The sequence below is a fragment of the Oryzias melastigma genome, linkage group LG16 (assembly GCF_002922805.2).
Source record: "Oryzias melastigma strain HK-1 linkage group LG16, ASM292280v2, whole genome shotgun sequence".
NCBI classification, from domain to species: domain Eukaryota; kingdom Metazoa; phylum Chordata; class Actinopteri; order Beloniformes; family Adrianichthyidae; genus Oryzias; species Oryzias melastigma.
The window spans coordinates 30,535,159-30,550,286 of NC_050527.1; the positions used below are offsets into that span (position 1 = coordinate 30,535,159).

The 15,128-nt window shown below is 40.2% G+C and overlaps 1 protein-coding gene across 4 annotated transcripts in view; it reads right to left on the minus strand.

Annotated features, from left to right (window-relative positions):
* Nucleotides 1–6,683, minus strand: part of znf516 (zinc finger protein 516) — a 66,649-nt gene extending 59,966 nt beyond the window's left edge. The window contains exon 1 of one of the 4 annotated variants that reach the window (XM_024263507.2): nucleotides 5,839–6,683. The gene's annotated coding sequence lies outside the window, so the exon portion shown is untranslated. The other 3 variants (XM_036215772.1, XM_024263506.2, XM_024263509.2) reach the window with 3 other exon arrangements.
* Nucleotides 6,684–15,128: the final 8,445 nt, after the last annotated feature.

Sequence of the window (15,128 nt, forward strand, 5' to 3'; positions counted from 1 at the left end):
AAAACCCAACCTCTCCTAACGCTTATAGAACAGGTAAAGAAAGGAGAAATCCTGAACGATGGTCGGAGCGAATGCACATCCCGTGTCTTTATCCAAGGCAGTAAGCAATACGTTTCCTATGGAGGGCTCATTTATAATTTAATCCAGGAGCTTGGTGTTTCAAGGCTAACACAGAGAGATTGCCCTTTCAGAGTGAAAACCCCCACTATGCAGCAGGGAATCAATGCCATCCCCACAGAATAGACACTAGAGCCCATATTAAAATGATAAGGCTGTCTGGACCACCGGCAAAGACACCTTTGTGCTTTCACTAAAAATTACTAACTTTGATTTTGTTTTATTACTGCCAAGAAAACTGTTTTAAGGCAAGAAAAACACTTTTTGATCACTTTCTGTTCTCATCCTGCCTTAAAGATCCACTTGATCATCCTTTGATCTGCTGTAAAAGTGTTGCCGGTGTTCTTTAATTATGATTATGCCGTTTGTAGCCAAAATCCAAAAACATGTCCTCTACGACATTCTTTCTGCAGGAGTTTGTTAGAATCCACCTGTACAGTAAGTGAAGGGTAACCCCACCCCCACTTCCCAGCACCCATCTCTTTCACTAGCTTACAGCCCCTCACAACCCCAACCTAGCAACAAAAATGGCGAGCAATATCGAAGTTATCCAGACGTACAGTTCGAGCCAGATGACAGCTCAGACGAGGAAAACAAAGACGTACTGCAGGGTTCTCAAACTCAATTTAGATTTTCAGAATCTGCTGGAATTATCGTGTTAACGGTTAAAAAGTTACAGTAAATCAAAGAACATAAATACTGGAACTCCGGGGTTCAAGGGTTAACCAATCGGATGGACCCCTTCACCTCACTGACCAATCAAATGGAGCCCTTTTATGTTTGATGGCAACTTCTTGGACTAAAATTTAAGTTTTGTTGACTTTTATTTCAATTAAATTAAATGGAAATTCTATGCTATTAATTTTATGGTTTATCGTTTGTTCATTTATCTTAAGTATTGATCACTAATATCACACATTTTTTTTCATATCGAGCATCCCTAGAGTGGATCTATAAAAGTCCAGAATGATATTTACATGATTGAAGTCCTGATTTTCCATCTAAAAGAAAAAACGAAAGCGATTTAATTGCACCACTTTACATTTTTAGCCTGAAAATTTACAAAGAACTCCTGACATGGTGTCTTAATATTTTTTAGAATAGACTATACATATAAGGAATCTTTTTTTCTTTTATGTAAAAACATCCGATCTAACTGGCCTGGGAACATTTTTCATTATTTTTCAGGGAAGATTGTCAACAGTTTCTGTTCTTCAAGTTTGACATAATTTAACAAACTTACTTTAAGGTGAGATTTTGACAGATATTGTCATACAATTGGATCACTTTTACAGGTTTGGAGCGAAAGTAATAAATCACTTTTCAGATATTTGCAACTTTTTAATGCTGCCAAAAAAAAAAAAAAAAAAAAATCTTGGAAATCTTACAGCGTTAAACACCTGAAGATAAGTGACTATGTGAAAAGGCACAGGGCAGTAATGAGTAATGAAAACAGCCATGTTAGTGCTGCCATTCAGTGAAGGGCCTGCTGCTGTGGAATGTGAGGCACCATTCATTCACATGGGTTAAAAATGCATTTCTGCCACCACAAAGCCCTGCCTTGTCCTCATTGTTTCTTGCTACACCACTAAAACACTTCCACATTCTGAAGAGACAGGACAAAAAAAAATGTAATTGCTAATTTTACTCCCACACATGCAGGAAAAAAGAAGGGCGGCGAACGGGGGGCGGGTCCTGAATAAAACAAGTATTTGGAAGAGATAAAGAGTTAAAGGTTGGATGGCAAAGCAAGCACACACTCGAGCATACAAAAGACAAACAGTGCCAAAATGCATGCAGCTGAGTTATGTGTCAGGCCTCCAGTGATCCGACTGTCACCATGAGGCATCTGTGACAGGCTTCCTTAAAAGTTGGTTGTTTTCCACAGCGGGTGCACCAAATGATCAACAGGAATCACATCTGTTTCAGCCACAATTAATCACCGGCCATCTTTCTCTTTTAGCTTAACCAGCCGTGCTTCAAAAGTGAGTCACGATCTGCACCAGGTACAAAAATACTTCATATTTTTCTTTAAATGAGCAACAACATGTGCAAAAATTCCTATTTTAAGTCACTAAAACATGTTTTCTTAGACTAAAACTATAGTTCTATTGAAAAACTTTATTGACAAGGTATTTTTTCTTGACAAAAGGCTCTTTTTACTTTCTTAAGATTCAGCTTTTAGCTTGTAGAATATTTATGAAATATATTCAAAGTTGCATATCTTCCTGATGTTAGCCATGAGCTGGATCCCAGGTGGCACTCTTGAAATTCTGCTGATCTGGAGAAGTGCGCACCAGAGAAGCTGACATGAGGGAGGCCGTGTAATCATGCCTCTCCTCCCTCCACGTATCTCTTTCTTTCTCATTCTCCGAGCGCGTCCGTGTGAACAAAGTGACGGCTACAGAGGAAAACGTCGCAGATCGGGCACAGAGGCCCTGAAACAGGAGCGTCCCACTCCCACGGAGGGAGATCATTACAGGGGGACCCCATTAGTGCACTGACACAAACTTCCTGAACCGGTCAGGATCCTGTTTGATGACGATAATGTATTTGAACATATACTTTAAAATGATATATGGATATATTTGAAGAAATATTGGGAAAAGGAGGGAGAAAGACTATAAATTCTCACCCCCATGCCCTATAGACCAGGGGTCTGCAACCTGTGGCTCTGGAGCCACATGTGGTTCCTTTAAGCCTTTATTGCAGCTCTTTAGCTTTAATGAAAAACAATTGGAATAAATAATGAATTAGTTGTTTAAGTTTTTTCATTTCTGTTTACAGCGTTAAGCTTAATTCACTGTCAGAAACTGTGTACTTTAAATGTGTTTTTTATTTTAAAGTTTGTTAATGAAAGGGTCAAAAAGCCTTTTATTTTGGTAAATTACACTAAAGCAATTAAAGCTTTAAGCAAATGCAGTTTAAAACTATAAAAAAATAATTTTGTTGTTTTGTGACTCATCTTAAAGAATAAGAATAAACAGCTCACTTTATGCTCATTTTTAAACTTTTTTATATAATTTAATTTCTCTGTTGTTTACATTTTACAGCAAAAAGAGAAAAATAATTATATTATAATGAAAAAACTATTGTTTGTAAAGTATATTTGATGCAGCAGGAGGATGTTATTTGACACAGGGTGGTTTTATTTTGAAAGGAACTTGCACGTTCTGTCAAAATAAAAGAAATCAACTGTTATATATAGAAAGATAAAGACACTGTTGTAATTTAATTACTATAATAAATGTTTAATGGCCACAAAAACATTTTAAAATGTGTATTTTTTCTAAATAAATTGTGACCTTGCCCAGTGCACTCACTATCTATTTTAGATAAATAATACCACACATACAGATAAATATACTCATAGAAACAAACGCACATTGAAATGTTTGGAGTCTTAATCTGCTAAATTTAGAGTCAACATCCCCTAAAAAGTGAAGCTTTGTCCTCCATTCTCCCTTTTATTTCAGATATATTGTCCTCCAAACGCAAATAAACAGACAGGAGCTGTTTTTGACCCACGTGCACACACGCATGCGCAGACCGTTGCTCGTTTGTCAACTTCAAAATGAACCTTTATTTAACTTTTTCCAAACAAAAAACTTGACTGTTTTTAAGCGTCGCGCAGTACTACAGATGACTTATAGCAACATTAATACTATTAATAATAATAATTTTATATCTGTTATGATTTTGAAAAGGGGACTCCTGCTAGGGAGTGAGTTAATAACGCCGTCTATTATAGCGCTCTGAAATCCTTTACGACGTTCCAACTGTTTTAATACGGAGCCAGTCCTGAAGGCATCACGGGATTAAGCTGCTCTCTTCTACACCGTTCCTCCCCCTTATCAGTCAAACATTCCTCCCAATGAGCCTTATCGTCATCGAAGCTCAAGGACTTTCTGCTGCTCTTTGACGGCCAAAGGCAGCAGCTCACAATAACAGTTCAACGCGAACGCCTCCTTACCCGTTAAAACTATAAACTCACAGCCGAGAAGAAGCAGGAGGGAGGGGGGAAATGTTGAGTCTAGATCCAGGAGAAATTCAGAGTCCGTGTTTTCCAGAGGCGACTTTGAAAGCAACTTCAGCAATAATTAGTAGTGGTGAATAATTCTTGCCTCCTCGCGCTGTACTTGAGTGCAGCTTCCTCTGTCTTTCACTCCCCACTCTCTGCTCCTCTGCCTCTCGTCTCCAGTCGTTTCACTGGCGCTGCCTTCAGGTGTTATCGGAAATGTTTTGTCTCAGAAACAAACTGGTTATTTTTAGCATTAGCCAATACATCCACTCTGTTTTTGCCATTTCATTAATAACGAGGCAGATGTTTGTGTCTGGTGTTATTTTTATCAATACAAACGGATAATATTTTAATATTTCAAGCTCTAGTTGTAGTAATTTCTATTTTATGTTTGCACAATAGGAGAAGCAACATTTAACTCTTTCAAATCCCGTGCGTCGCCGTAAAGTCACATGAGACTTTTTTTTTCTTTTTTTAGGGAATGTCAGAATTTTTTGGCAGCACCTGAACACACCATCAAGAAGAAAAGAGCTGCGATTTGCATGTGCGCGTGCGTGTTCAAATGACTAATGAGGGAGAAAAGAAAAGCGAAAAAAAAGCACAAGCACGTGCACACAAATGCATGTTTGGACTTATTATCTCGGAAATCTCGAGATGAGTTGGTACACTTGAATTTATAAGATTAAGGAGGAAAACAAATCAATGTGTGTATGTGAGCGCGCGCGCGCACTACAGCAGGCCCACATCCTGTAGGCGCATCATCATCATCATCATCATCATCACACGAAGGAGAAAAGTTACAGGCGAGGAGCCCCCATCACGCACACACTCACTCCTGTCCGGCCACATGTTCTCACACACACACATGTGTGCGCACGCGCCACTCACACTAGCTCACACTGGCACACATCAAGAGCGCGCGCGCACTCGCACTGAAAGGAGAAAAAATGGACACACCAGAGGGCTTCCAGCGGTTTCGGATCCTCATAGTGCCGAACAGCCGCTCCGACCCGCTGGCACCTGTGCCTTGCTCAGTGGCAGTTGTGCCGCGTCTATCTATTATGTAGGACACGACTTCCTAATATGGATATCCCCCCCGCACCCCTCCCCAACGTCCACCCTGTGTGTGCTTGTCTCCGAGAGAATAAAACAATCTATGAAAAAAAGGAGGAAGAAGAAATAAAGTCATTTTCTTCCTCATCATCGCCTGATTTCAATGCTGCTTGATGAAAGAGGGGAACGTCTAAAGAAAGAAAGAAAAGAGGAGCTGGTGGAAAGTTTGCTTCACCTCCAGGATGTCAGCAGATCGTTTTGTCCTGCTGATGCTCTCATTATTTCAGCCTTTTTACAGCCGATTGGTGAAGTTTATCCAGCTGCTTTAAACTGTGATGACTTCTAATGAAGGTGGTGTCCTCAAACGCCTCACAGTCTCAGGAGTTGCTATGAAAAGTGGGGAAAGGAGTCCATTCTCGTGGTTCTGTCCCCACACATGATGATCACCCACTGCAGGTCATCCAGGAATATATACTGTATATATATATTTTTTCAATCAAACCCCCCCTGCCTGCGTGTAACCTATTTATAAATCAAGATCAGACACTCGCCTTCCTTCCACCAGCAGTCTTTTCCAAACACTCGGGGAGCTCCGCGAAGCCCCCACGCGTGGATTAAAGCACAAGGAAAACAGTACACGCGCGTACCTGCTGTTTTTTTCTCTCTCTCTCCACGACAACAATCCAGGGAGACTTCAAGAAGCAGAGACAATCCTAAAGGTGAAAGCATGCTCTTTGCAGTATATGCTGAAGTGCATGATTGAGTAGGTCGACTCCATTCTGTCCGGTGGGGGGTTGGAGCGGGGATTCCTCCGCAGGATCAGCCGCACGTGCACCTTATCCGCGGATTTTACGTTAACCGCACAACAGAATACTATACATACTTGCGAATTATGCATATTCTTTGAAAACTTGGAAATTTGTTGCGGGGGTGGGAGTTCGGTGGGTTTCCTGACACCCCTGCTCTGCGACAGAATGGTTTCTCCCGCATTAAATGGAACTATCTGCTATTGTCTCATCAGCGAAAAGTTGTTGATACCGCTGCGTGGACTCAAAAAAGTGCCTCAAGAGTGCCACTCTGCCAATTCTTGGACCTATTTATCGACACTTTGAGACTATGAATTATGTTATGATACAGAAAAAATATAAAAATCTCATTTTATGGGGGGAAATTGTAGGTTTTTAGAGATGAAGAGTCCTTGATCGTATAACAAAAAAAACATGAAATACCAAATGCATTTAATCACCGCAATCAACTCTAACAATATCCTTTATTTTGATAGTTTCATCAAATATTAAATCTGAAACACCCCTTTCCACTTAAATATGAGAATAAAAACTTTAACATGTTTTAAGTATATCAATTAGTCAACATATTAAATTTAAAACCACAAACATGACATCTTTTTCATAGGAACAATTAAAGGTTTATCCATGTGGCTGTACAGCAAGTCAAGCAGGTTTTCGTTTTCAGTGCTTTTGTGTGCTTATAAGTTTAAATACCAAACAAATACCACATCCATGTTCATAGAAAGTTCACAGCAACATTTGTATTTAGAAAAAAAACTCCAAATGGATTAATGAAATGGATTATTTTTAAACCCACCTGAGTAAATGTCAGCTTGTGCCCCTGCAGGACTGGAAAGTCTAGAAAAACGTGTGCAGGAGGAGTGTGATTACTAGAAACTGTGTGTCGAAAATGTTGACAATCTTTCAAAACTCACTGGGATTTCATTACGTGTGTGTTAGCCCTGTGTTTGTAACAGCCAACATGACACATTGACGTCATATGAGAACTGGACTGAGCGATCCCTCCCCTGTGGCGTTCTAAACAGGAAGTACGCGCTGGTTCCAAGAAACCAAAATCCCATTGACTTCTATTGAATAAACAGCTATTACTCAGTCATTATATTTGTCAGAATAACCATTGTTGCAGTGCTACCTTTTTATAACATGTTCTTGAAAATCCTAGTTTTATTATATTTATTTTCTTTATTTCAAATTATTTAAGTTATAAACTAACCATTCAGAAGCCTCAATAAAAGTATATGGTCTAGCAACAAACATTCAAAACATTTGATTGATAGATTCTCCAGAGACTGCTTTCATTTCAAGTGGTTGTGGTGTGGCTTTCAACAAGCTCACTCCTTATTGAGGAGTGTGGTTGACTTGACTTTTACCAATCCCTGCTTATTGATGTTGTTTGGCTCCAACATGGCGCTGTCCGTATCACAAAAAAAGGCAACTGAATTGACTTCATTAGATTGCAGCCAGAAGTAAGCCATTTTCTATGTGTGATGTCACACTCAATCAGTTCAGTTCTCATGTACCGTATTTTCCACACAATAAGACACTTAAAAGTATTATTATTATTTAATTTGTTTTTATTTAAAAAAAAAGAAACTCTTCACCTTACATATGGATCAATTCTGGTTGTGCTTACTGTTGTCTAAATCGAGAGTTTCACAGCCTTGTCAGTCTTGGTTGGGTGTTATTGTGAATGTGGGTGTTATTGTAATTACGCTAATGTGGCTAGCATGTAACAGTGTCGGACTGTGCTGTTTTAAGTGTTGCTACAAGGTTGGGAGTTAGCTTAGTCACTCTAACCTTTACTTTAGTGGTGTTAGTCTTTTTCATGTGTTGCTAACAAGGTTGGGAGTTATTGTGAATATGCTAACGTGTAGCGGTGGCGAATGGTGTTTTTTCAAGTGTTACTAACCAGGTTGGGAGTTAGCGTAGTCACTGTACGTTCGTTTTAGCAATACTAATCTTTCCTTTTTACATAGTCACTGTTGCGTGTGTTTTAGTGGCATCAGTCTGTTTTTATATATGTTGCAGTCAGACAATATTGGGTGATATTGTTTATACTGTATGCTAACATGGCTTACATGTAGCATGTCACAAATAAGAGTTACAATGACTGTGAACACAGTTAATAAAGTGTGACTAACGCACAGACATATCTCTGACTCTTTCGTTTTGCTTCATGTGCCTTATAGTTTGGTGCGCCTTATACATGAGATCATTTCAAAAATAGACCTTTCGTAAGTCTGTGCGCCCTACAGTGCGTAAAATTTGGTACGATCAATGCTATGACACCACCTTGATGCAAACTGACGATGTTGACTAAATGAAGCTCAGCTTGATGTGCAATGACATTGTGAGCAATAACTGTCACTTTATGGTGTTACTGTGGGTGTTGTGTAGAGGTCAGGGCTGTTTGCACGAGAGATGACGGCACATTTTTGACTGCTGATGTATCGCCGACTTTAAGACACAGGGACATCTTATCAGCAATGAGCCCTTGAATTGTAAGGGCAGGCACGGCTCTGTGTATGCGCGCGACGCTCCACAGGGGCTCCCTGCGCACACCTGAAGTACACACGCACAGCTATACGTGTTGATCCCAGAGCGGAGCTGCCACAGCAATAATAAGCTGCAGTAATAAGCAGTGAGACCTACGCACATGCACACCTGAGTGGGGAAGGGAACACGTTCATCAAGACGACCCAATCATTAAATCCTTGATGAAATCTGCACCGCAGTAAATCAGAAATTAATACAAGAAAACAGCCATTAAGAGCGCTCACACTCATGCACAGCAGCAGCAGGCATGAAATGTGATCTGCTTTGCAACAAAAACATTTGCAGGCATGTGGAAGTCCACATGCGTGTCATAGAATCCTATGGATAGTATGCAGCAGGGGCTTAAATTACTGATAATATATAGGTTTCCTTAATGCACTCTAATAATGACATCCATTATATGCATGGGGGGAAAAATCTACTCCCAAAAGTGGGTCTAACAAAGACACACACGTGTGATGCATACTGTAGCTACAGAGCATCAACACTCCCAGTCTCTCCCTGTGTAACGCGTGAGTCACTGCTCTGATACTTCCTGTTAGAAGAGAGCCGTGTTTAAAACAGCCTCCCTCTTCTCTCCAGTCTTTCTTTCCTCGTCGGAGAGAATGTCAGGCTCTCCAAGGTGTCCTCTCCCTCTCCCCCGGTATGCCTCTGCTCCGAACCCGGCCTGTCTGTCGTCTGCAGAACGCCCTTCAGTCTGCACCCACTCAGCATTTTAACGCACACCTCGGTGAACCTCCACCTTTAAAGAAAAGACGTGCTCGAAAATCCTCCGCTGCCTATTGCATGCAGATACACAGTGCGTGTTAACACGCATGCACAGCTGCCTCCACACGCACAGCACACACGCACCTCGGGGCAGCTCTTAATATAGCCACCCCTGGTATCAACACAATGATGTGCAGTGTTCCATCCAGCGATGATTTACATTAGCGAATGTGGTGTCGGCGTGCATTTGTGTTCCCCACTTCCTTTTGAGCTGAACTTGTGGAACAGCGACGGGCTTTTAGAGGAAGAACATTTCGGAATCTGATTTTCTTCAAGGGCCAGCGCAAAGTATGATGGGTTCAATCCTCTTTTAAGCAAGAAGGAGGGGGTTAATCTGTCTTTTTGACTACTCTTATGCTCAGGTTGTGACCCACTTTGCTATCTAAAGCAGATCCCCTCTTATCTTCATATGACAGTCATGTTTAGCAAACGATACATCTCAAGCCTTCTCCATGACGGACACCTCCAGCTCCCCAGTGCTCAATCAGGTCAAAGTGCATCAGCTACCGCATGTTAATTATCATCTGACGAAGGGAAACGACTGACAGAGGGCTGGGGTGGGGGGGTTAGGACTGGTCCGGTACTTTGTTGCCCAACCAGCACATATCTGTGAGCAGCATTTCCACACAGCGTGAAATATTCATGGGAAATATCATGTATCATAGACCAGTACAGTGGCACCTCCCTCTAAACTGAAGCCTCGTCCGCTCGGTTCAGCAGAAAAAAGACAAAATAGAGATTAAAGGAGCCATTTAATAATTCAAACGGTGAAAATATATATTTATTTTTAAACATCGGTTTTACATCTAATTCATAAATATTTGTATTTAGGAGGACGGTGGCCCTGAAGTGCAAATAAGACCACGAAATCACTCAAAAACATTAAAGATCACAACAATTTAAAAAGTAAAGCAAATAATAAAAAGATTTTAGAGAGAAAGCGACTAATATTAATACGTAATTTTCTAAATATGTTTCTTGGACGCATGGACCCGAAGGAAGGGCTAGAGTTAGGGTTAAATGAATACATGCAACCGCAACAACATGGAGCCTGGGAAACACCTAAAATACATGCAGGTAAAGCAGCAATGTTCATGTTGGCCACATGTATTACGTTTGGCTAACAATAATTTCGGTGTTTTTGTGCTGGTAGCACGTAAATAAATGCAAATAACATGAACCTTATAGAAACCGATTCAAATTTCTAAAACCAAATCACATTTACAAAAAAAATGAAACAAAATAAATATTAAACATTTCAGAAAAAGCAAGTAAATTACAGAAAAAGAAAATGAAATGTTTAAAAATGAAAGAAAATAATAGACTGGAAAAGGTAGAAACTATGGGGCGTTGCAGATTGGATGATGACATTTAAGTTTTTTCTAATATATCTTTACTGTTTGCACACTAATGAAAGTTTTAGTACATAGTATATCCAGTATCGCTTCATGCCAAATAACTGTTGGTTGAAATGATTAATACACATAATCACCCACCTAGCTTTATGGTTTTTATAAAAGAGAAAAAAGCACATTTCAGAAAACAAAATGTTAAAAAATGAAACAAAAGAAGAAACTGGAAAAGGTTCTATGTGACATCTCTGATTGGATGATGGCATTTGTCAATCAGTGTCCCAAACAGGCAGACGGCTGGATCAAAGTGCAGCAGGTTTATTGGGTACAGACAAGAGAACAGGAGTAATGCAAAGCTAAAAGTCCACAAAGCTAAATCAGGGTCAGGTAGGCAGAAACACAAACATGAGGGCATCGGAAAACAACTAGAGTGGTCAAGGTCCAGGCGAGGTCCAGGGCAGGCGGCAGACAAAACAGGGTCAGATGAAACAGAAGCTCATGTCAGGATGAGAACGCTCAGTGATGCAGGCAGAGTGGCACAAACAAGACTTCGCATTGACTGAATGCTGCTGTGAGGGATTACAGATGGAAACCGGCAGTGGGGCTTCTGGGAGGGACAGAAGGGGTTGATGGGAAGTGTAGTGTGGAGAACCAGGAAGTGCTAGCACTCAGGTGACGGATCCCACTGATGTCCAGAGGAGACAGGGGACCAATTCATGACAAAAATTATTTGGTATGAGGTGATACTTGATGACATCATCCAATCAGTGATGTCTCATAGCACCAACCTCCAACCACCAACACTATAGTGATTCTCCTGCTCCTTTCCATACGTTTGGTCAGGTAAAAACTCAATCACACTTTTAGCAATTTCAAAGCATTCAGCTTGTTTAGGACATTACTGCTTGAATTTTTGGTATTCATAAACTTTATAGTTTGTGAAATATTGAGCAAAATATGCCCCACAGGAAATAATGAGAAAGTCCTCAAATTTCAAAATGTTAAGTAGATTAGCAACAAGCCTTTAAATATATTCTATGTTTTAATCTTTTATAGCAATTTTCACAAAAATTGAAGTTTGGCTAATATTTTAGCAACATGCTAATGTTTTTTGCTAATCTGTTATCTACTGAGGTTTTTAAAGGCTATTTTAGAGTTTAGCTTCTATTTTAGCAACACTTTTGACTAATTTAGTTTACTGAGGAATTTTAGGCTATATTGAAGTTAGGCTAGTGTTTAAGCAACAAGCTAGCTTTTTTTTTTGCTATTTTGGCATCTACTGAGGTTTTTTTGGGCTAATTTGGAGTTTAGCTCATATTTAAGCAATACGCTAAATATTTTTGCAAAATTGGCATGAATAAGGGTTTTTTAAAGCAATTTTACTGCAAATCTTTCAGAAAATTAGATAAACTTCAGCACTCTTCTTAAATGAAATTTCCAGTCTTTTAGCAAATTTAACATTTTGCAAATAGCTTTTACATTTTCAGCAAATCCCTCCAGGAATTAAAGTAAATTATGTCACCATATTCAACAACTACTTTCCGCAAAAAAACATTCACTCTAGGATTATCGCAGGTAACTTTTCTAGTTGTGATTGTGCTTAGTTTTTTTTAACAATTCATTTAGATTTACTTTTTGTTTTTGTTTAATTTCATTTTTTTTTGTAATTGTGTTTTGGTTTCTGGATTCTTTTTAGATTAATGAGTAATGTTGTTTTTTATTATTTGTTTTACTTTGTTAAATGTCAGCTGACTGATCTGTTGTTATGATTTGGACTTCAGGGCCACCGTATCAGAGGGACAGTTTTGTCTCACTTCATCTTTACAGTATAAGAGGAAGTGCGGCTCCCTCCACGCTCCGTCTGTCTATCGCTGAGACTCCATCTCCAAAACAGTTTTTGGATTTCATCTGTTTCCTGGGGACACTCCTCCCCTTCTCTCCTTTCATCATTGGAAATTTCACATCTTCCTCACCCCTCCTCTTTCTCTTTTTTCTTTGGTCCTCCTCTGTGTTTGTAGTTGGGCCACTTTTCTTTTCTAACTTATCAAATTCCAGAGGGAGGGGAAGTGAGGCTGCGTTCAACAACCCCAAACCGCCCACCTGCAGTGGAAAAAATTAAAGCACCACCGTTTTCAAACCATGCTTACAAGAACTCATTCACCAGCAGCATGGAGGATGAGGGTGAAGGTAAATGGCTGCCTGTTGTTGTTGTCATGTGTGTCAGATGGACTTGTTGTTGAAAAGTCTTCTTGTTATGAGGAGAAGGTGACTGATTGAGAAGTCCCAGGTTGTGCTCTGCTGCTAATGTGGTTATGAGCTGTAATCGTGCAATAACAACATCATAATCCCATCAGGAATGAAAAACTGTGGATCCAGTGATTGAGGCCATTTCCGGTGTGCATTTTTAAGCCACGGTGACTGTAGGAGGCAGCCTGATGGATGCAGGATCATACTGCAGCTCTGACATTGTCTTCCTCCTCCTCCTCCTCCTCTTTCACCCTCCCTTGGGTCTGCCTACCTCTCAGCAGAATTATTACTCAAAAAAAAAAAAAAAGAAGCATGTCAGTCCTGAACACAAACAGCTGCAGACATGTAGGGGGGGTGCAAGTGTAGCCACACAAATAAACATCACACAGCTGATTACAGGAGAAGCGATGACCTAAAGTGCAGACTCTACATGCACTTAAAAGGTAGCTACATATTCCCTACAGCAAAACTACAGCCCCCTCCTTGCTTACAGTACAACGCTCTCCCTCCCCGGCTCATTCACAGGCAGCCATGCATGTTCAGAGACGAGGTGCCGGGAGAGCAAACAATAAGACAAAAAAACAGCCATCAGGGATACGCTCAGAACACTGCGGGCTGGATTTCATCATTAAATCTTTTGCCACTCCGCCCGGTGTGTTTCACGCACACACACACACACACGAGGATCCCACGTCTGACTTGCACAAACAGGAAGTCAGGCAGGGAGCCGCTGCAGCCATCAACATGCATGGTTTATCTTACTGGTTGACAGCGACCCTGTCACGTACGGCCCGGCTCTGAAGGAGGGAAGCGTCCGCTTTAATCCAAACACAGAGACGGCTCTGTCTGTCTTCAGGTTCTAAAGCAGCGACGATGACAGACATGTTGTTAGCAGAGTGAGAGTGAGACAGGGGCAGAAAAGGTGAAAAATAAAGAATCTGCTGTGTGTGTGTGTGTGTGTGTGCAGGTGCTACAGCAGCAAAAGAACCTAATTCTGTACATCAGCTCATGCTGCCAGCGGAATCTATTGTCTGTGTTCATGGTGTCCAGTTTCAGTGCAGAGTTAAAACTTCAGAAACATCTCCTAAAGACCTCAATGAAAATGGTGCTTTGAACATGTTCTTGTAGAGTTTCCTCATGATGGAGAACAGATATAAAGACAATTTAGGTAAAAAGTACATTTCTTTGTTCAAATCATGGTGAGTCGGGAGCAGACAAAAAAACTGCAGGTGTGATGTACAACAAGAATTGGCAAGCTTTTTGACTCGTGGGCCACATAGGGTTCTAAAATTTAACAGATGGGCCGGATCAGATGTTTGAAGTGGTTTGGTAAGAGACCTCATACTACGGCTGGTTGATCAAATCGATTAATTCATTTGAATCAATTTAAGCTTCATAGCTCTAAAATCGATTGATGAAAATATAAATCTCTATAAGGTTTAAGTTGATTTAATCTGGAATAATATTTAGTTTTTATTCATATTTATGTTAAAAAGTTAAGTTTGACATTTAAAAATTTTAATTTTTAGTGTTCAATAAATGTTTATCCTGTTCGACCCGTTATCTAAGGTGTTTTTGGTTTTTGGCCCCCTGTGCGATTGAGTTTGACACCAATCTAAAATACTTATACGGATTATCAATATAATTTATTCCAGTTTGGCTCCCTGCTCCACTTTGATCCATCCACTTGCAGACAAATAGATCCATGAACGTCTTTGTTTTCCCCGTCTGAGATGGAATCTGGATCTAAACTCTACGGCTACGTAGCTCTAATATAATAGCATTTATGTTTGTTCTGGTAGTTTGGGGGTGTGAGGGGCGCTAAGATAAGGGGAGATGATGGGAAATAGGAGCAGGCTTACTCCTTCCAATAGTTCTGCCAACAACTCAGAGGTGATTTTTTTTTCTTTTAATTTTGGCTAAAAACTGTATAATCATAACTAAAAGATCAGTAGGAACGTTTTAACAATAGATCAAAAGAGGATCGGATTAAAATTTTGACGTGACCTTGTAAGTTATTCCTTACCTGTAGTTTATTATTAAAAATATCCTTTTATAATAATGGATTTCCGTCATCAAAGGTTAAAAGATTTTATCCTCATCAAAACCCTCTTTTTGATGAGGCCGGGTGGATAAGCGCAGCTTCTGAGACGGTGTTGTAATCAGCGCGCTGCCCTGGACATGTTGCCTGTCTGACATTGCGTC